The sequence below is a fragment of the Ictidomys tridecemlineatus genome, chromosome 8 (genome assembly GCF_052094955.1).
Source record: "Ictidomys tridecemlineatus isolate mIctTri1 chromosome 8, mIctTri1.hap1, whole genome shotgun sequence".
Taxonomy (NCBI): domain Eukaryota; kingdom Metazoa; phylum Chordata; class Mammalia; order Rodentia; family Sciuridae; genus Ictidomys; species Ictidomys tridecemlineatus.
The window spans coordinates 45,575,479-45,596,383 of record NC_135484.1 but is presented as its reverse complement, the minus strand read 5'-3'; the positions used below and the strand labels follow the sequence as shown (position 1 = coordinate 45,596,383).

The following is a 20,905-nucleotide window of genomic DNA, read 5'->3' as shown; positions in this document are numbered from 1 at the left end:
GGAATCGCGATACCACCAATTTCACTCTTTCTGCTTAGAATTACTTTAGCTATTCTGGGTCTCTTATTTTTCCAGATGAAGTTCATGATTGCTTTTTCTATTTCTGCAAGGAATGTCATTGGGATTTTGATGGGAATTGCATTGAATCTGTAAAGTGCTTTTGGTAGTATGGCCATCTTAATAATATTAATTCTACCAATCCATGAGCAAGGTAAATCCTTCCATCTTCTCAGGTCTTCTTCTATTTATTTCTTTAGGGTTCTGTAGTTTTCATTGTATAGCTCTTTCACCCCTTTTGTTGATTCCCAGGTATTTAATTTTTTTTGAGGATATTGTGAATGGAGTAGTTGTCCTCATTTCCATTTCAGAGAGTTTGTCACTGATATACAGGAATGCCTTTGATTTATTGGTATTGATTTTATATCCGGCCACATTGCTGAATTCATTTACTAGTTCTAGAAGTTTCTTGGTTGAATTTCTTGGGTCTGCTAGGTATAGGATCATGTTATTGGCAAATAGTGCTAATTAAAGTCCTTCTTTTCCTATATTTATGCATTTAATTTCTTTCGTCTGTCTAATTGCTCTGGCTAGTGTTTCAAGAACTATGTTGAATAGAAGTGGTGAGAGAGGACATCCCTGTCTTGTTCCAGATTTTAAAGGAAATGCCTTCAATTTTTCTCCAATTAGAATTATGCTGGCCTGAGGCTTAGCGTATATAGCTTTTACCATTTTGAGGTAATTTCCTATTATCCCTAATTTTTCTAGAGTTTTTAACATAAAGGGATGCTGTATTTTGTCGAATGCTTTTTCAGCATCTATCAAGATGATCATATGGTTCCTATCTTTCAGTCTATTGATGTGGTGAATTACATTTATTGATTTCCATAAATTGAACCAGCCTTGCATCCCAGGGATGAATCCCACTTGGTCATGGTGCACAATCTTTTTGATATGTTTATGTATCCTATTTGCCAGAATTTTATTGAGGATTTTTACATCTAAATTCATTAGGGATATTGGTCTGTAGTTTTCTTTCTTTGAGATGTCTTTATCTGGTTTGGGAATCAGGGTGATATTGGCCTCATAGAATGAATTTGGAAGTACTCCCTCTTTTTATATCTCCTGAAATAGATTGTAGAGTATTGGTATTAGTTCTTCTTTAAAGTTCTTGTAAAACTCTGCTGTATACCCATCTGGTCCTGGGCTATTCTTGGTTGGTAGTCTTTTGATGGCTTCTTTTATTTCCTCACTTGATACTGGTCTGTTTAGGTTGTTTATAACATCCTGACTCAGTCTGGGTAACTCATATGCCTTAAGGAATTTATCGATGCCTTCACTATCCTCTGTTTTATTAGAGCATACGGTTTCAAAATAATTTCTAATTATCTTCTGTATTTCTGAATTGTCTGTTATGATGTTGCCTTTTTTCATCCCGTAAGCTAGTAATTTGGGTTCTCTCTCTTCTCTTTGTTAGCGTGGCTAGTGATCTATCAATCTTACATATTTTTTCAAAGAACCAACTTTGAGTTTTGTCAATTTTTTCAATTGTTTCTTTTGTTTCGATTTCATGATTTCAGCTCTGATTTTAATTATTTCTTGCCTTCTACTGTATTTGCTGCTGATTTGTTCTTTTTTTAAGGCTTCGAGATGTAGTATGAGGTCATTTATTTGTTGGCTTTTCCTTCTTTTAAGGAATGAACTCCATGAAATGGATTTTCCTCTTATTACTGCTTTCATAGTGTCCCAGAGATTTCGATATGTTGTGTCTGAGTTTTCATTTACCTCTAAGAATTTTTTAATTTCCTCTTTGATGTCTTCTGTAACCCTTTTGTTCATTCAGTAGCATATTGTTTATTCTCCATGTGATGTAGGATTTTTTCTTTCTTATTTTATTATTGATTTCCAATTTCATTCTATTATGATCAGATAAAATGCATGGTAGTATCTCTACTCCTTTGTAATTGCTAAGATTTGCCCTGTGACATAATATATGGTCTATTTTTGAGAAGGATTCATGTGCTGCGGAGAAGAAAGTGTATCTGCTTGATGTTGGGTGGTATATTCTGTATATATCAATTAAGTCTAAGTTATTAATTTTATTATTGAGCTCTATGATTTCTTTATTCAACTTTTGTTTGGAAGATCTGTCAACTGGTGAGAGAGGTGCATTCAAATCTCCCATGATTATTGTGTTGTGGTCTATTTGACTCTTGAACTTGAGAAGAGTTTTTTTGATGAACGTGGCTGCACCATTGTTTGGGGCATATATATTAATGATTGTTAAGTCTTGTTGTTGTATGGTTCCCTTGAGCAGTATGTAGTGTCCTTTTTTATCCCTTTTGATTAACTTTGGCTTGAAGTCTAATTTATTTGATGCAAGTATGGACACTCCTGCTAGCTTCCGGGGTCCATATGAGTGGTATGATTTTTCCCAACCTTTCACCTTCAGTCTGTGTATGTCTTTTCCTATCAGATGAGTCTCCTGTAGGCAGCATATTGTTGAATCTTTTTTTTATTCCATTCTACTAGCCTATGTCTTTTGATTGGAGCATTTAAGCCATTAACATTTAGGGTTACTATTGTACTTCGAGCCATATTTGATTATGTATATTACTTAACATGATTTGTTTTTTCTCTATGATTAGTTTTTCCTTTACTGTACTACCTCCTGCTGTTGATTTTCATTGTTATTTTTCATTTCCTCTTCCTGTAATGTTTTGCCAAGGATGTTTTGAAGAGCTGGTTTTCTAGCTGCAAATTCTTTTAACTTTTGTTTATCGTGGAAGATTTTTATTTCATCTTCAGTCCTGAAGCTTAATTTCACTGGATACATAATTCTTGGTCGGAACCCTTTTTCTTTCAGTGTTTGAAATATGTTATTCCAGGATCTTCTAGCTTTCAGAGTCTGTGTTGAAAGATCAGCCATTATCCTGATTGGTTTACCCCTAAATGTAATCTGCTTCCTCTTTCTTGTGGCTTTTAAGATTCTCTCCTTATTCTGTATGTTGGTCATCTTCATTATTATGTGTCTTGGTGTGGATCTCTTATGATTTTGTACATTCGGTGTCCTGTAGGCTTCTAGTATTTGAATTTCATTTTCATTCTTTAAGTCTGGGAAGTTTTCTAGTATTATTTCATTGAATAGATTGCTCATTCCTTTTGTTTGGACCTCTATACCCTCTTGTATCCCATGAACTCTTAAGTTTGGTTTCTTTATATTATCCCATAATTCTTGGATGTTCTGCTCATGATTTCTTAACATTCTCGCTGAGCTATGTTCTTTTCAAGTTGAAAAACTTGGTCTTCATTGTCTGAAGTTCTATCTTCTAAGTGTTCTATTCTGCTGGTAATACTCTCATTTGAGCTTTTAATTTGGTTTATTGTTTCCTGCATTTCCAGGATTTCTCTTATTTTTTTAAATATATACTCTGTCTCCCTATAGAGTTGATCTTTTGCTTCTTGGATCTGTTTATGTAATTCATTGTCAAAGTGATCTTTCATTGTCTGAATTTGCTGTATAATGTCTTCCTTGAGACTCCAGATCATCTGAAGCATGTATATCCTGAACTCTTTATCTGACATTCCATCAGCTGCAGATATTATCTCATCTAATGTTGAATTGACCTGTATTGTTTGTGGTCCTTTCTTTCCTTGTCTTTTCATACTTCTCATGTTTCCTTCTAGCTTTGTGAAACTGTTGTGTTAATGGTTTTCCCCTTATATATTTATATTGTTCTTGTATAGCTCCAAAATCCCTCTTTTGCAGAGAAAGACAATGTTAACTGTTCCCAATATCAACAGTACATCATCTAAGCACAAGTTTTTATTATAAATACATTTATAGTTAGATTCTAAGTCTACAGATATTGGTTTTAATTATTATTTAAGAATATAGTCATTAGTTTCATAAAAGGCACACCATATCTGGTGACATATAGAAAACTTACTTTCAGACGAAGGATGTTATACTTAGAGGGAAAGGAGTGAGGGTATGAGGTTAAACTAACTTAGCAACTTTGGAGAACTCTAACCAACAGACTGATAATTTATGGAAGAATGTATAGACTCAACCTCCTATCAGTATTTAGATAGTTACCCTATGTATAGATAGCAAAAGTTAGGAGGTCGAAAGTGGGCTAGAGGGAATACAAATGAAGAAAAGAAAAAAATAACAAGGAAGAAAAGAGAAATAAGAGAGGAAAAAGAAAGTAAGATAGAAATAAAGAAAAAAACGGGGGGAAGGTGGGGTATATGCAATTCCTCTATATTATATTATTTTGGTGATTCGGTTGTTCATGCACAGTTCTTGGTTTCACATATGTTGAGGTTGTGAAATAGAGAGAAGAAAAGAGAGAAAGAGAAAAAAAGTCTCTCAGAACACTGTTTTCCTTGCTTCCAGTAGGTGGCATTGTCTATTCCTAGCTTGAGTCTCTGTGTTCAGGGTGGTGGATATAGCCAGTGTGAAAGGACATGAGCTTCTACCTGTATCTTCCCTACTCTAGTCTCTGAGGTGGAAACCAGTTGCCTGTACAGTTGTTGTTTTGCATTGATAGCTACAACCCCCAAAAGCTTGTGGGAAATATTCTGAGTTATTGCAGCTAAGGATGGGGGAGTTGGAAATTGGGTACCTGGATCAGCTACAGAACCGTCCTGGTAGCCACACCCCCTTCGATGGGTTTTAAGGGTTGATGGGCTTCCTCCAGACTAGCATGCTGGGCAGGGCTGGGCTTCCTCCTCTGCTCTGGCTTGGCCAGGGAAAGGTTTTTAGTATAGGCAATATTTCATTGGAACACAAAAGATAAATAAGAGTTTACCAAGATGAAGAGTATAAGAAATAAAATTCTTGGGAAAAATGAACAATAAGAAAGCCAGGAAATATTATTTAAACTTCAAATAGCAAGAAATTACTTGAGTTGTTGTGGGAGAACTCTTACAAGAAAAAAGCACTGAGTGATAAGAGGACTGAAAAGAAAATTGGGGACAATAAGACTCAGGGCTCAATTAAGAAAAAGAAGCAAGAAAAGAGGCTAAGAAGAAATACGTCTAGAGGGCTGAGAAGAATCAAGAGAGAGTAGTTTTCCAAATGCCAAAGAAGGACTCTTACAATCCTACATCAAAAAGATGAAGATTTTAAAAGGCATTGTGTTTACTTTGACAATGGAATAATAATATCAACTGGAGCAGATCATTTGTAGGAACAGCAAGTGCTCTCAATTTCTCTAACTTGCAAGTTGTGAAGTTGCCTTACAAGTAAATCCTGACCTCAGTTAAGTTTTTTTCCTACATTTTCACAAATGTTTTCCTACTACACTTAATATTCTGCTTATTCATTTTTCTGTCTTTCTTTTGTGGAATTATTTATGTTCTCATTATTTTAAATTCCAAATTAATTATTGTAAGTAGGGGCAAGTATCTGACAACACTAAATCTTTAACTGTAGGCTGTGCATGAGCACTTAGTCATGTTTTCCTTTTATTTATGCTACATCTTACTCTGTGTTTGTTAATATATTGACTTTTATTTACACTATGTATATAACCATGTTTAAATAAGTATTTTTAAATGTGACAATACAAACACACATACACAAAAACATATATATATATATAAAACCATGTTTTTTCTAAATATATGTGTACACAAATCATACCACACCTTATTTTAGGATTTTAAGACAGCTGCTTAAATATTATTTTATAAAACAAGAGTGTTGTAAAAATCAAAAGCAAGTTTATATGTGTGTGTGTGTGTGTGTGTGTGTTCAATATATTATGGAACAAAGTAAACAGTTCCATTAAAAAGGGAGAAATTATTCATTTTCATGTAATTTCAAACTTAAAAAATTATATGGATAGAACCACAAATTCATGGGTACTCTTTCCCATAATCACCATTTAAAAAATATTTGCTCCATTTTCTTCAATATTCTCTTTGTACCTACCTCTCTTTTTCAACTTTCATATATATGAAAAATGCTTGAGACTGTGAAATCATTCCCCTCTATTAGTAATTACTTGCATGTGAATTTCCTAAGATATAAGACACTAAAATAAGCACAATAAAGTTACTTAAATAAGTTATTTAAATAAAATTATAAGATAAGGAAATGAAACAATAATACAGTAGTATTATATAAACCACCAATACATATTCAAATTTTTCCCATTGTAACAATAATGTCTTATATAGACTTTTTTGTTTTCTGTGACATGATCAAATTCAGCATCATGTACTCTATCTTTTTTGTGTCTAATCTGAAATAATTTCTCTCCTTTCTTCATTTTACCAGACTACAGCATTTTTGAATAATACATGCCATATGTTGTACAAATTTATTTCTTCTGATGTTTACTAATGATAAAATGAGGTTGAACTTTTTGAGAAAACAGACTGAAGTTATATGTCTTTGATGATCATAATAGGAGAAATGTCAGGTTGGTATAAACAGCAATATTCACGGTGTTAGCTTTCAAATGTTGGCTAAGGTGGTGTGTGCCAGAGTTTTACATGGTAAATTTTATTACTAAGAAATTAATAATTTGGGGAAATATACTTTAAAATGTTTAAAGAAGATCCTCTTCTTCATTCAAACTTCTTTTCCAATCATTTCTTCTATACTTACTTCATGATATTCCAGTCCAAATAGGTATTTCCCTTCTTATTCATTTAATTCTGCATGCATTCACATCAGTTATGACTGGGGCTTTCAGTCTATCTATGGGACACAAATACAGCCAATAATCTACTTTTGTATGATCTGTGAGTTAAGAATAGTTTTCCAATTTTAAATTATTGAAAAAATAATTAAGAATAAAAGCTTAGGCATATTTTTCTTTCTTCCTAAAAACAACTGCATGTCGTCTTCATTCTTGCCATTTGGCCTACAAATCCTAAAACTCTGTCTGCTCCTGTCAATAACAGTTGTCTACCCTTGGGAGAGACTCATAGTTTTTTATTTTATTCAAAAAGTTGTGATCTTCTCTATGATTTTATATTGCAAAATTCAAATTGTTCCTGAAGTGGTCAGATGTGATACCTACAAGTTGGCTCTGGTGCCCTTTTGATCTGTGTCCAGAATTCTTTGCATAAATCTTCATACTGTGGTACAAGATGTCTCAAGCTGCTCCTCTGTCCTTTCCTGCCCCACCTCTGCAATCAGCCAATGCTCTGCGTTCCTCTCAGTCCCTCTTACTTGCTGGATGCACATAACACTGTGTAGCTGGGAAGAAGGAAATCAAAATGCTCTCTGCTCATGAAAGCAGCTGTCTTATTCACTTGGCTGTTACACTTACTGGTCTAGATGTTTCACAGCAGATAACTATGTGGAGTCAGGGGAGAAAAAGAGGGAAGAGAGGAAGGCAAAAGAGTTCAAGAACCTCAAAAGGCCACAAATTTCTATGGAAAATTGTATTATAAAATCTAAAAACCTTCATTTTAATCCATAGTCTATTCCGTTGATTTCTACTCTTCACAATTTGCTGTCCTCTGAAAATGAACTGTTTTACAAACGTAGCCTTAGTTCTAGATAAATGTTATGTGAAATAAGAGACAGGTTTAATATTTATAAACTGAAATTAGTCTCAGATTACACCCTAGCCAGGGAAGGTTTGAAAAGATTAGATATCTCCCCTGGGATAAGATTCTGCATTTACTGGGAACCTGAGAATCATTAGAGAATTATTATCTAAGAGCAGCTTATATGAGCAATAGAAGACTGAGGAATGAGTTAAGATTCCATGGGAGGGTTGGGACTGTGGCTCAGTGGTAGCACACTTGTCTGGCATGTGTGAGCCACTGGGTTCGATTCTTAGAACCACATATAAATAAATAAAATAAAGGTCTATCAATAGCTAAAAAATATACATTAAAAAATAGATTCCATGGGAGATGTTAGAATAGATCTGAGATGAAAAAACAATTATTGTGGAAAACAAAAAGGTAACATCTGCCATTAAAAAAAAGTAACAGTATTGTAGGGGCATGAATTAGAAAGGGCAACCCAGTGTGCACTGGAAAAGGAATTTGTGTTCTTCATGAGTTTATATAACACCTATAACCTTCTGTAGGTACCAGTTAAACAATAGAAGAAACAACTGGGTGAGTTTAGGGTAGATGATAGGAGAGTGCAAGAAGGGAACTGAAGAATAATCACCATCTCCTGAGATAGGCTGAAAGATTTGACTTACCATCATTCAGATACAAGGAAGCTATCCTTGTATATTTCAATTAGAATCCTTGTGTTTTTTTTTTTCATAATTGCTGTAATGAAGTAAATGTGCCCACTCTTCTCCTGAAGTTTTTTTTAGTCTCTCTAAAACGTTTGATCCCTTAAAAGAACCTGGGATAACCTGATATGCTTTTCCCAGCATCAACAAAATCTTATCCAGTTTACACAAGCTGACCTACCCAAATAGTTTCTAGGACAGTACTCATTGACCAAAACAAACTCCATAGGGACTATTTATTCCTCAGTGACACAGCAGATCCTGTCATCCTGAAAATTTTGTGAGAGCTGGTTTTCCTTCAGCAGCTGATCTCAACAGTGAGTATTCACAGGATAGATTCAGAGACACTATCAATTCTCACCTCTTTTGAATGAGAGATTACGATATGTATTTACCTCCTTTTCTCCCTACTTATCTATGAACACCTCCCCAACCCTTTTCTTTGGGACTTCCATGAAGGAATAAGGAGACACAGACAGGCTTCCTGCTTACACAATCGCCTTCTCCCACAGGCATCAAAGCCATGCAAACAATACTGAGGAGCCAGTGGGCACCTCCTCACGTGCTCTCTCGATGGCTTCCCTGATACCATGGCTCTTAAAATTCTCTTTACCTTTAGACTGAAAGTTTAGTGACTAAATGTAATAAATAAGAAAAAATTCATTTGAAATGTTTTCAGAAGCTGCCTGATACTCTTTCTCACCACCCAGAGTTTCTGGAACCCTTGGTGGCATTTCAGGGTATGTGTGTGACCATGTTGTGGGCTGGTAGGAGGCATGTGGTAGCAACTCACACTTCTCTTTTGCCTTTCTCCTCAACTTATACCTCCTACTATGGGCTTCTCCATTTATCCACATAATGCAGTGTAAATTCTCCCTCAGAAAATTGTTTAACAAATATTGTGTGAGTCTATACATATGAGAAAGAAGAAACAGGCTCAATATTTTAAAAATTTACTTATTCTCAGATTATAGCCTCTTTCTTTACCAGGGAAGATTTGTACTTTGAAAATATTAAAGATTACCCTGGAATTAATTTCTGGGTTTAGTGTTTAGTAATTTACTTCTCAAATAATGTATTCTGGTTCTAAGTTATTACATTTTTCTGAGATTCTTTCACTTATTTAACATCCCATAAATATTTTTTAGGCAGACCTAATAGAGTTGCTTGGCTGATCTGAATTTTGAAATGTTTTTTGTTTAGATTGTTCACTTTCTGTTGTTTTTAAGTTTATTATTTAAATTTGTATCTGATTTCTAATTCAAACACCTTCTATTGGAAATTATCATAATTTCTATGCAGAATCTTGTAACACTAAGGTAATATTTCTGAAGTAAAACCAATTGGTGTCCCTTAGGAAAAGCATTTTCTTCTATTTTTTCACTAAAAACAGCTTCTCAAATCCCAAGGTACAGAAGACATAAAAAATTACCATAACTAAAAGTGTATCCATTAATGAATTTATTTGTGTAATAATGAAAAATGTAAGGAATAAAAATGAAAGATAATTCTAAGATATTTTGGATTAAAAGCATGGCCAAAATGTCTGTTACCAATCTTCCCAGCACTGCTAACTGGACAACTTTGAATAATTTGTTTGACTTGTCTGTGCCTTGATTTCCTCTTATCTCTGTTTAGAATCATGGAGGTTTGAGGAAAAACTACCTAACTTCTTATAATCTCTGTTTTCTCATCTTTAAAATAATTATGATAAAATACAATGTTGGATTAATGTAGTTTTAATTAATTTAACGTATGTGATGTGTTTAGCATAGTAAGAGAGTTAATACATATAAATGTATTAACTATTTGAAATGGTACTTGGTACTTGGCATGTATTTATCACTAAGTATACAAAATAATAAAATCCTATAATATATTAAGAACTTGAAGAGGATTTTGTTTGTACTTGTAGGTGAAAAATCATGCACAATAAGAATTCATACTTATATAACTTTAAAGGCCACTATTTACAACGTCAGTTTGCTAAAATTGAAATACTGGAAGCTATAGAAGATTTTGAAATTAGATATGATGATGTCTTTCTTTATAATAACATATCCAAAATCTGGTAAGTGTAAGGAGTGGCCTCCTGATATTCTTTGCTTTGGATTGGTATATATGTGTATAAATGTGCTATTTCCCAGACATCAGCAGCAGCCTTCATTTGGATATTCATTAAGGATCAGAAAAAAGTTACGTGAAATTTAGATCTCTACTATGTTAGAAATACCTGTGTCAGAAAGGCAAAAATGTACTTCTGCAGGAAGTTGGGCTAAAGAAGGTACTGAAGAACATTTTTAAATGGTGGCTTCTACTTCAGCAGGGGGTGACACATGGAGGGCTTGGTTTGTACTTTTACAGTGGTCAATACAGACTAAGAGATAAAACTGTAGATATTAAGATTTCACACACAGTGTTTTCTTATTTATGATGTGGTTGTCGCAGAACATCACACAAAATAAAGTTGGTCACACATGGATTGGTGAGACACTTCAAGTCAGCCTATCTCCTTAAATATTTCACAGAGTTTGATGGGCACTGAGGAAATCATTCTATCTCACTAAACTCTAGAACTCAAGACTTCCATTGTCACAATCTGAGAATGGTCTAAAATGTATTCTATATGTAAGCTAACTTGTTAACGTGCCATAGTTTCATATATGCTGACAGATGACAAGAGAGTTACAAGTTAAATACTAAGGATGTTGTCATTTATGGTACAGTAAACAGCATGAGCCTATTGTTTGCATGGGTTTCCTTTGGAAAATTGACTTCCACCAATCTTTATGGATCCCAGTGCTTTCAGAGTTCTTCTTGAATTATTTTGTTGAGATGGAAGAGTTGAATGATAGTTTGCCTAGTGTGTGGTCACACCAAATACCTTGATAATTACAGCAATAATTGATGGTATTGCTTATTTCAATGATAAGAATCAGTTCCGTTTCTTTATGGTATGTATTCATAGATACTCTAACTCTAGCTCAGATACCCCTTTGGAGTTCAGACACACAAGCCATAATAAGACTTGGCATAGATAGAACAGTATAAAAATAGCAGTTTCATGAGATCACCCATTGGTATGGCTATTAAAGAACTTAATAATCACCAGCAAATTGCCAAGTGCTTCTGGATATCCTGGGCCAAGATTGTAGTGGTTGATGAAAACTTACGTAGGGCCATAGAGGACACCATAACTTTTATTGTTATCAGCTTTGGAGCCTGAAATATCTTGGCATGAGCAATTTTTCAAAATTGTGTGTTTTGCTTCATAAGAAGCACTATTATCCTGCTCTTGAGAACAGTGGGATTTGTGTGTTCAAGTCCACAATGCCACTCATAAATAATTCAAAGTAATCATTAATAAATAAGGGGAAACCTTAGTACCATTACATGTGACCACATCTGGGTCCATTCTAATTGGAAATGGAATAGGACATTTCCATGAATTTCCCAAATCCCTTCATAGCCTGTGAGCAGAATTGAACTCATTAAAGAACCAAGAATCAATAAGAACATTGAAATTTTTGGTCTTCTCTTTCCCTATAATGTCGGTTATCATGGTTTCCTGGGAATATGACATAAGAATATTTCATAGCCTTAAATGATAATAAAAAGGGGGGAAGAAACTGAACATGCTATAATTTTGTTAATTTGTCTAAACTTCTAAAAGGTAAAGTTTTAAGAAAGAAGTTGCAGTCAATTTGATGATTAACATTTTTAATATGCATGTGAGGAGAAAAAGCATTCTTAAATGCTATTTACTAAAGAGCACAGAAATACTAACGAAGACAAAAGTACCCATGAAATGTAGTAAAACAGAACTCAATATTATAATTTATTTTATGAAAATCTAGAATAAATGAAATCAAAGGATCTAAACAGAAAGAAATGGCAGAGTGGGAAGTGCTAATTTCCCTGATGTGATCAACTCAGTCTCTGTACGTATGTGGAAATATCACACCCTACATCATCCATAGGTAGAATTATTACAAGTTAATAATAAAAAAAAGACCTTACATGGAATACAGGAAACAAAGAGAACATCAAGAATTAATCCAAGTCATCACTGTACAGAATCAGAACAATCACAACTCCTTAAGTGAGAAAGGAACTAAGACTACTTGATTTTATCTTTACTAACTTTAATATAGACAAAAAAAAATTTGGGCAAACTCATTAGCATATTTGGAGTGTTTTAAAGAAAAAAAGCTCAAGTGATTTCATGATGCATGAGATTACTATTGATATTTATTATTTCAACTCCTTCAGGTTTGAAAACAAGATGATTTATCTTTACAGGAACCATCTGGACTCAGCAGATTCTATCCTTGATTTATTTTGAGGGACATCGTAACAGAACTGAAAACATCACAACAACCCTTAGAGCTCCCTTCCTTGAATACAATAATCACAATGTGGAACATAGCAAAAGACCATCTTCTCGCTTCTTCACTTCCCATTTGCAGTATAATTTAGTACCCAAAGGTCTGAAGAATAAAAAAGCTAAAGTATGTCATACAGATTAATTAACCATTTTGGGGACAGAAAAAATAAATCCCTTTATCCACATACTTTGAAATGTTATAATTATTCTATGCTTAGGATGTTGTCTTGCACATTATATGAAGTTATTAATATATGCATACTCTTGAGCAATTGCACATATAATTTGCAGTATAATTCTATAGTTTATTGCAAAATGTCTTTTACATTGGCCATAAAATTCTTTTTTATGGTTTCATAGGATTTTATTTTATGGTTCACAGTACATAATGTGTATTTAATTAACAAGGTAAGTTGCAACAAATGTGTATATTATATTTTAATAAACATTCTTATGAAGATTCACGTTTTTATTCTTGTGCCATGTTTCACTAAAGATGGAATTTTCAGATTAAAATAGCCAACTATTTTAAGTGTTGGCAGTCATTACCTCCTTTTCTTCTATAATGTATCAATTTACTCTGTAAATTGATACTGTCCATTCTTCATTTCAAAAATAGATACTTCTGTTTGATATGTGATAATTCTTCATTGGTTTACATATTTTAACTCATTTAAGAATACTTTTTCTCCTCATATGCATATTAAAATTGGTAATCATCAAATATGACGAATATACTAGAATAAAAACCACTTGTTCTTGAGTACATTGCAAACCTTTTGATTTTAATGAGTTTACCTTTTATATTTTCATAGGACTTTAAGTAACCTTTAAATATCCATTGGCCCATTTTTCTCTAATTAGTCTTATTTACTGTTTTGTGGAACAATTTCCATAAGGCAGTGTTTTCCCAATCAATGAACTACATTTAAAAATTGTTGAAAGCTTTTAATTTTATGTAACTGATCTGTTAAAGTTAGTTTCATGACTTGTAGCTTTGGTGCTTTAGTAAGGAAACACTTTCCCACTGCAAAGATTATGCAAATACTCTCAAGATTTTACCTAATTAACTTCATTTTTTGTTCTTATTTATGATTATAAGTTATATTTCATATAACACATGATGAAGCACATAAATATTGCATGATATTTATCCAACAGTTTTACTAATTGATCTAACACAATTTCTTGAAAGATTTGCTTTAAAAATTTCCACTATTTTGAAATCTAAATATTGACATACTAAATCTCTATTGTTCCTCTCTTTCTACTGTCCATTCTTCATTTCAAAAATAGATACTTCTGTTTGATATGTGATAATTCTTCATTGGTTTACATATTTTAACTCATAATGCAAATTATCTCATCCACCTTAAAAAATATTTTAAAACCACAATGATTTTTAAATAGAAACAGGGATTAGTTCTGAGCCAACTAGTATTACAATATTCCAACATTCGACCATCTTCATTCTATGGTTCTATTTTATCAAGTCTACTTCCATGTCTTCCATATGTACCTTATCTTGTTCTCAGTGTAATTTTACCCACTTTGTGTAGATCTTAAATGGCTGAGAAAAGTAGAGCATATTTTCCCATCATCTTATCAATTTACTCCAATTCTTGGTTTCATATTTCATTTATTCTGGAATGATGAAAATTTTATATTCTCTCCTGTTTAGAGTTTTCAGAATACAAGGTGTTTTCAATTTCACAGAGTTTCTATCCTCTGAAGAAGTTAATTCTTTTATGAATCATAATTTAGTATTACCTACTTTGTTATTAATGCTTTCATTTTAATTATCCTTTTCATGTTTTGTTTGCATTTGTCTTTCTACTTCTTGAATTAAATATTTAGTATATCTACTTCCAAATGTATATTTTTGAATTTGAACATTTTAAAAGGATACATATCCTTTTTAGTGTAGGTATGGATACAATTTTGTTAATGCTTTAGATACTCTGTCATATCATCTTTATTTTTCTAATTGATTCCAGCTCTTTTGATAATTTTTTTTTATTTGTGAGAGTTTATATAATTATCTATCATCAGATAATGGTACTTTAAGAGTTCTGATTTTGGGCCAGGCATGGTGCAGGAAGATTGCGGGTTTCAAGCCAGCCTCAGCAAAAAGTGAGATGCTAAGCAACTCAGTGAGATCCTGTCTCTAAATAAAATATAAAATAGGGCTTGGGATGTGGCTCAGAGGCCGAGTGCTCCTGAGTTCAATCCCAGTACACAGTCCTAATTTTAGGGACTTATTATTGTCAATTATAGGATCAGTTTTTTTCATATGTGATGTGTTCCACAACTACATAAGAAAAAGAGATAACTTCTGTGTGTAGCTGGGTGCAGTGGTGCACTCCTATAATTCCAGAGCCTCAGGAGGCTGAGATAGGAGGTTCCCAAATACAAGCCAGCCTCAGCAATTTAGTGAGGCCATGAGCAACTTAGTGAGACTCTGTCTCAAAATAAAATACAATATTTTATCCCTTGTTCTATTTTGTTTCCCCGGCCCCCCTGGGATATTTGCCACATGCTTTTGTTCTAGATTTTAAATGCTGTTTTCACTACTGCATAGTTTTACAAGTTGCGTTGGTAGTTCTATCAGATCTCTACTTTCTCTTCATTTAATAATTGGGTTACTCAAATATTCTGCTATAACTACATGCTGCTAAGAATGTTCTTGAGTGTGTAACCTGGGCACATCTGCAGCAGCTTCCCTAGATTATACATCCAAGAAATGAACTGCAAAGCCACAATGCAAGGGTGTTCAACTTTATGGGGTGAGGCTATATATTGTTAAGAAAGCATGTGTATCCAGTCATACTGATATCAGTAATTGATGCGTTCTTAGTTTCTTATTTTATCCCTAGTAATTTTACATATCAGACTTTTAATTTTTTATCAATATGAAAGTTATAATCTCAAACTAATTTTAATTTGCATGTCTATACTCAGTTATGAGATTAAATGTGTTTTTTTAAACAGAGGTCTAAACTTTATTTTCTATTTTCACTTTTTCCAGTGCTACACATCAAATATCAGATAATATCAAGGATGTTCAATTAATACAGTCTATGTAAACTAATTTAAAATATTTAACATCTTTATAAATAATTAATTCCACTTTTTAGAAATTTGTCTTACATTCTTGCACACATGTGAACCATCATATAAATAATGGTATTAATTTATTTGAATTGAATTGAATTAATACCAAAAAGAATAAATTTGAAACCACCTAAATTTCCAAAACTAGCAGACTATATGAAAATAATTATGATTCAATATGGTAATAAAACATTATATAGCTGTTAAAAATTTGTAATAATAACCAAGGATTGCTAAAATTATTTTGTACTTCTCCTTGTAGGTTCTTTATGTCTACAGAAATCCTAAAGATATTTGGTCTCTTTTTTTTATTTTACAAATTGGCTAGCCAAATTAGAACCTTCAGATACACTTGACATTTTCATGGAAAAGTTTCTAGATGAAAAAGGTAACTAAGACTTTACTTATCAAGCAACATGTTTATGAAACAATGCTGCCAAAGGCCAAATTCCCTAATTTAGGAAACATGTTTTAGAGAGCCAGGGAAGGACAATTGTAGACCATGGATGTTTGTGAGTAATTACTATTGTACATCAACTTAACCACACATGGCTTTTCTATCCTTGCCAGGATCATTGGGGTTGTCAAATTTGTGAAGCCTATTATTCAGGAAATATTTTAACCAGACAATAAGAGGTGCAAGAATATTCTAGCAATTTCATCTAACTAGAAATGTAGGTAGAGTCACACATTCCTGAATTATTAAGAATCAGGAGGAGTTTCTGTGCTGTGTCATGGACCTGTGGTAGGCTGTCAAGGAAGCTATGGAATTTTCACTCCACTTCTGAGGAAGATGGATACATAAGAGATTTGTGGAGAGTGGCATCAGGATCTCTCTCCTTTAAAGATTGTGGTCAGGTTCTGTATCATTGTAGATGGCTAATGTTATTATCCAGAGATCTTAAGGAACGGAAAAAATGAAAACATGTTTTCAGTGAAGGAAGCAGGTAAGAAATTGACCTTAAAATTTTATCTTCAAACTTAGACTCCCTTGGTTTTATTTCTGTATTATTGCTTTCTTTCAATATATAGAACAGTTTTGCATAGCGAGGTTTCTATGAAAATCATATGATTGTTTCCCAATACAGTACCCATTTAAAAACAGTAATATAGATGTCAGTTGGTAGGAAATTTTTATTTCTGAATAGCAATTGTTATTCAGAAGAAGGAGGAGGAGGAGGAGGAGGAGAAAATATAGTCTGCTGTTCAATAAGTGCAACATCTTCATCTATTTTTTCACTTCTTTTTTTCCACAGTGCAAGCAAACTGTTGGTTTGATCACATAAGAGGCTGGTATGAACACAGAAATGACTTCAATATTATGTTCATGTGCTATGAAGATATGAAGAAGGTAAAATAAGAAGGCTATTTAAAAATATATGTATATATTCTCCTAAGCCCTTTCTTCTCTTGGTTTCTTCAAAACACATTCTTGTAGTCATTTTCATATCGAACTATTCCTTAGGCTTTTAATACTGCAGGGATGAGGGTGGCGTTCCTAATTTCCTGCCTATTCCTTATTAATAGGTCTTCCTCAGGGCTGGGTTCTCACTCTCCACAGTCATTATCCAGTCACTTTGCTATATCCACCACATATGGCAATGAAGGTATCTGACCCCTGTTTTGCCCTTCCATGATGTATCTTTCTGGATGTTTTTATTTCCCCTGTCCCTAGTTCCCAGTTCTGTATTTCTCTTTCATCTGGGCTTAACTTTCTAGGAAATTTATTCACTAATATCTCCATTTCAATTAATGAGCTTAGGTCTATTTTAAGTCTGAAATCTGATAGAATTAATCCATCTTTCTTATGAACAGCTATTGCATATCGTATTTCTAGTTTGGTTTTATCCCCATTGCACTTTTTAATTGTGGTAAAATATCCATAACTAAAATATACCATTTTAACTATCTTTTCAAAGTTATTTCACATGATCTTTATTTTATTTTTATTTTTTTATTTTTTTTTTTTGGTTGTTTGTTTGGTTGGTTGATTTAGTTTGGTTGCTACTGGGGATTGAACCCAGGGTTTCTCTACCACTGAGTAACATTTCCTGCACTTTTTGATAATGGATTTCAGTGTAGCATGTTCATGTATACATATAACATATTTTGATCAATTCCACACTCCCCTGTATGCTCCCTTATTTCTCTTCTCAACTCCCTGACTCCTTTCTTCTTCTCTTCTACATTCATGCTTTCTTTTTTCCCTCTAAATCCCACATAAGACAGAAAAAAAAATGTGATACTTCTATTTCTGAGTCTGGCTTAGTTTGCTTAAAATGATGATCTCCAGTTCTATTCATTTTTTCTGAAAATGACGTTATTTTTTTCTTGAAGAATGAATAGTATTCCATTCTGTACATATGCCACATTTTTTCTTTATTCATTTATATGCTGATGGATATATTGCTTTCTTTCAATATATAGAACAGTTTTGCATAGGGAGGTTTCTATGAAAATGAATAGTATTTTCATTCTATGAAAATGAATAGCTGTTTTTCTATGTTGAATATTGTGACTCTTGCTGCTATGAACATGAACATGCATGTATACTGCCACAGTCTGGCTGCAACAAAATAACCAGGGGATGACAAGCAACTTGTGTACATTGATACAGCAGGAGTGGGAGCCATTTATTGTAGGACAGGAGGGGTATATATACATTCCACACAGCTTATCTTAATTAACATAAACTAGATACAGCAGTCAACCAATAAGGAATCTCCATACTTAATGGCTCGCTGGCGTTACTTCACAAACCACTCCCTCTGCAAAATGCCAGGCGCCATCCTGACTTGTTTACAGACCCTAACATATCACTATATGCTAACTTTAATGCTTCTGGATAAATTCAAAGGAATGGTAAAGCTGGGTCATATGGTAATTCCATTTTTAGTGTTTTGAGGAACTTCCATACTGATTTTCATAATCTCTGTACCAATTTGTAGTCCCACCAACAGTACATAAGGGTTCATTTCCCCTCTCACATTCTTACTAGCATTTATTGGGATTTTTTGTTTGCTTTTTTGTTTTGGTTTTGTTGGTACTAGGGATTAAACCCAGGGGTACTCTACCACTGAGTTACATTTCTGCACTTTAAATTATTATTTTTTTTATATTGGGACAGGGTCTCACTAAGTTGGTGAGGCTGGCATTGAACTTATGATCCTCCTTCCTCAGGCTCCTGTGTTACTGGTGCATTCTGACTGGAGTGAAATGGAATTTCAGTGTGGCTTTGATAAAGGGATAAAGATGTTGAACATTTTTTATGTAATGGTTGGCCATTTGTACTTCTTTTTGAAATGTCTGTTTGGTTCATTTGCTGATTTATTGAATGTGATGTTTGGGTGGGGGTTATTGTTCTTTGTGAGTGTGTGTGTTATTTTTAATTCTTTATATTTTCTGAATCTTAATTATCTGTCAGAAGAGTAGCTGCCAATGATATTCTCTCCTTCTGTTGGCTCTCTCTTCAGGCTGCTAATTGTTACCACTGCTGTGCATAAGCTTTTTAATTTGATGCAACACCATTTGGCTATTTTTGCTTTTATTTCTTGAACTTTAGGATTCCTATTTAAGAAGTCATTGACAGTGCCTGCATGTTAGAATTTTTCACCTATTCTTGATTGTGTTGTGTGTTTACCTGTATGTAACTCATGTATCCTTCAAATACTGAATAATCTTTCATAACTATGACTCTTCCAGGACCTCAGAAGTTCAGTGCTTAAAATCTGTGATTTTCTTGCAAAATCACTGAGTGAAGAAGATTTGGATTCTATTGTGAGACAGGCTGAATTTCAAAACATGAAGTGTGATCCACTAGCAAACTATAAAGATATTGTAAAATATAAACTTGGAATTAGAAATGATGAGGGAAATTTCCTGTGCAAAGGTAATTCTCAGGGATTTATAGTAGCAAAAATATTGAGAGTTCTTTTGGGTCTTTGTAACCTATGAGAAAAAAATCAGTGCTTTCAATATGTCTCTTCCAGTGATAATGATATTTGAGAACAGAGAAGATCAAGCATCCTAACTGAAAGTAGGCCTGGAGTATTTTTCAGGGAACCTAGCTGTATTTTAGTATGCAGCCTGACAATTTAACTTGTTTAGCAAATATTTCCTTCTTTTCTTGTAGGTCACATGACCTACTCTTTTTAAATCTTGTTATTGTCTTATGTGAAAGCAATGAATATATTAAACCAGTAGAACAATAACCCTTTTTTCCTTTATTTCTCCTAAATATCCCAAGTAAACTTAGTGCATATTTTCTTAAGGGAGAGGATGTTTGAAATATTATTTCCTAAAAGTCAGAGTGCTTCCTCACAAAAATGTAGTGCAATATCTTCATAGTATTATCTGCTATGAATTTAATAACTTCAAAAAATAACTAAGATCTCCATTTTTGTATAATCTATTATATGCCAGGAGTTGTTAAGAATGGATATATTTCCCTCTTAATTGATATTCTTTAAGTTCACAGTTTTTAATTTAAACATTTAACTTAAAACATTATAAACCATAATTTGGCTTCTATTTTAATTCATATTTTGTAACATTCATAATTTAACAATATTATGATAAATGTTGATTTGTAAGTAATTATTTAAGTATTTTATATAAATTAACTTGGATATTTAGTTTTTATATTTTTAAAATTAATTAACTTATTTGTTATATATGATAACAGAATGCATTACAGTTCATATTACAAATATAGAGCTCAATTTTTCATACCTCGAGTGGTATACAAAGTATATTCACACCATTCATGTCTTTATACATATACTTAGGATAATGATGTCCATCTCATTCTACCATCTTTCCTACCCCCATGCCCTATCCCTTTCCTTCCCACCCCTTTGCCCTATCTAGAATTTGTTTAATCCTTCCTTGCTCCCTCTCCCAACCCCACTATGAATCAGCCTCCTTAAAATCAGAGAAAACATTCAGCATTTGTTTTGGGGGGGATTAGCTAACTTCATCTAGCATTACATTCTCCAACTCCATCCATTTACTTACAAATGCCATGATTTTGTTCTCTTTTTTTGTTAAGTAATATTCCATTGTGTAGACATACCACGTTTTCTTTATCCATTGATCTACTGAAGGGCATTTCTCAGTTGGTTCCAAAGTTTAGCTATTGTCAATTGTGCTGCTATAAATATTGATGAGGCTGTGTTCT

General features: G+C 33.3%; 1 protein-coding gene and 1 pseudogene across 2 annotated transcripts in view; one reads left to right on the top strand and one right to left on the bottom strand.

Moving 5' to 3' along the window:
• LOC101965332 (amine sulfotransferase) overlaps window positions 1-20,905 on the bottom strand; it is a 64,182-nt gene that overhangs the window by 31,584 nt on the left and 11,693 nt on the right. The gene's annotated exons all lie outside the window — the stretch shown is intronic.
• The window catches only part of LOC101965038 (amine sulfotransferase-like), a 40,241-nt pseudogene that overhangs the window by 11,435 nt on the left and 7,901 nt on the right, over window positions 1-20,905 (top strand). The window contains exons 3-8 of the transcript XR_013424923.1: window positions 6,290-6,434; window positions 10,141-10,296; window positions 12,528-12,736; window positions 15,989-16,114; window positions 16,983-17,077; window positions 19,429-19,615. The product of XR_013424923.1 is annotated as an amine sulfotransferase-like (transcript). The remainder of the gene's footprint in view (window positions 1-6,289; window positions 6,435-10,140; window positions 10,297-12,527; window positions 12,737-15,988; window positions 16,115-16,982; window positions 17,078-19,428; window positions 19,616-20,905) is intronic.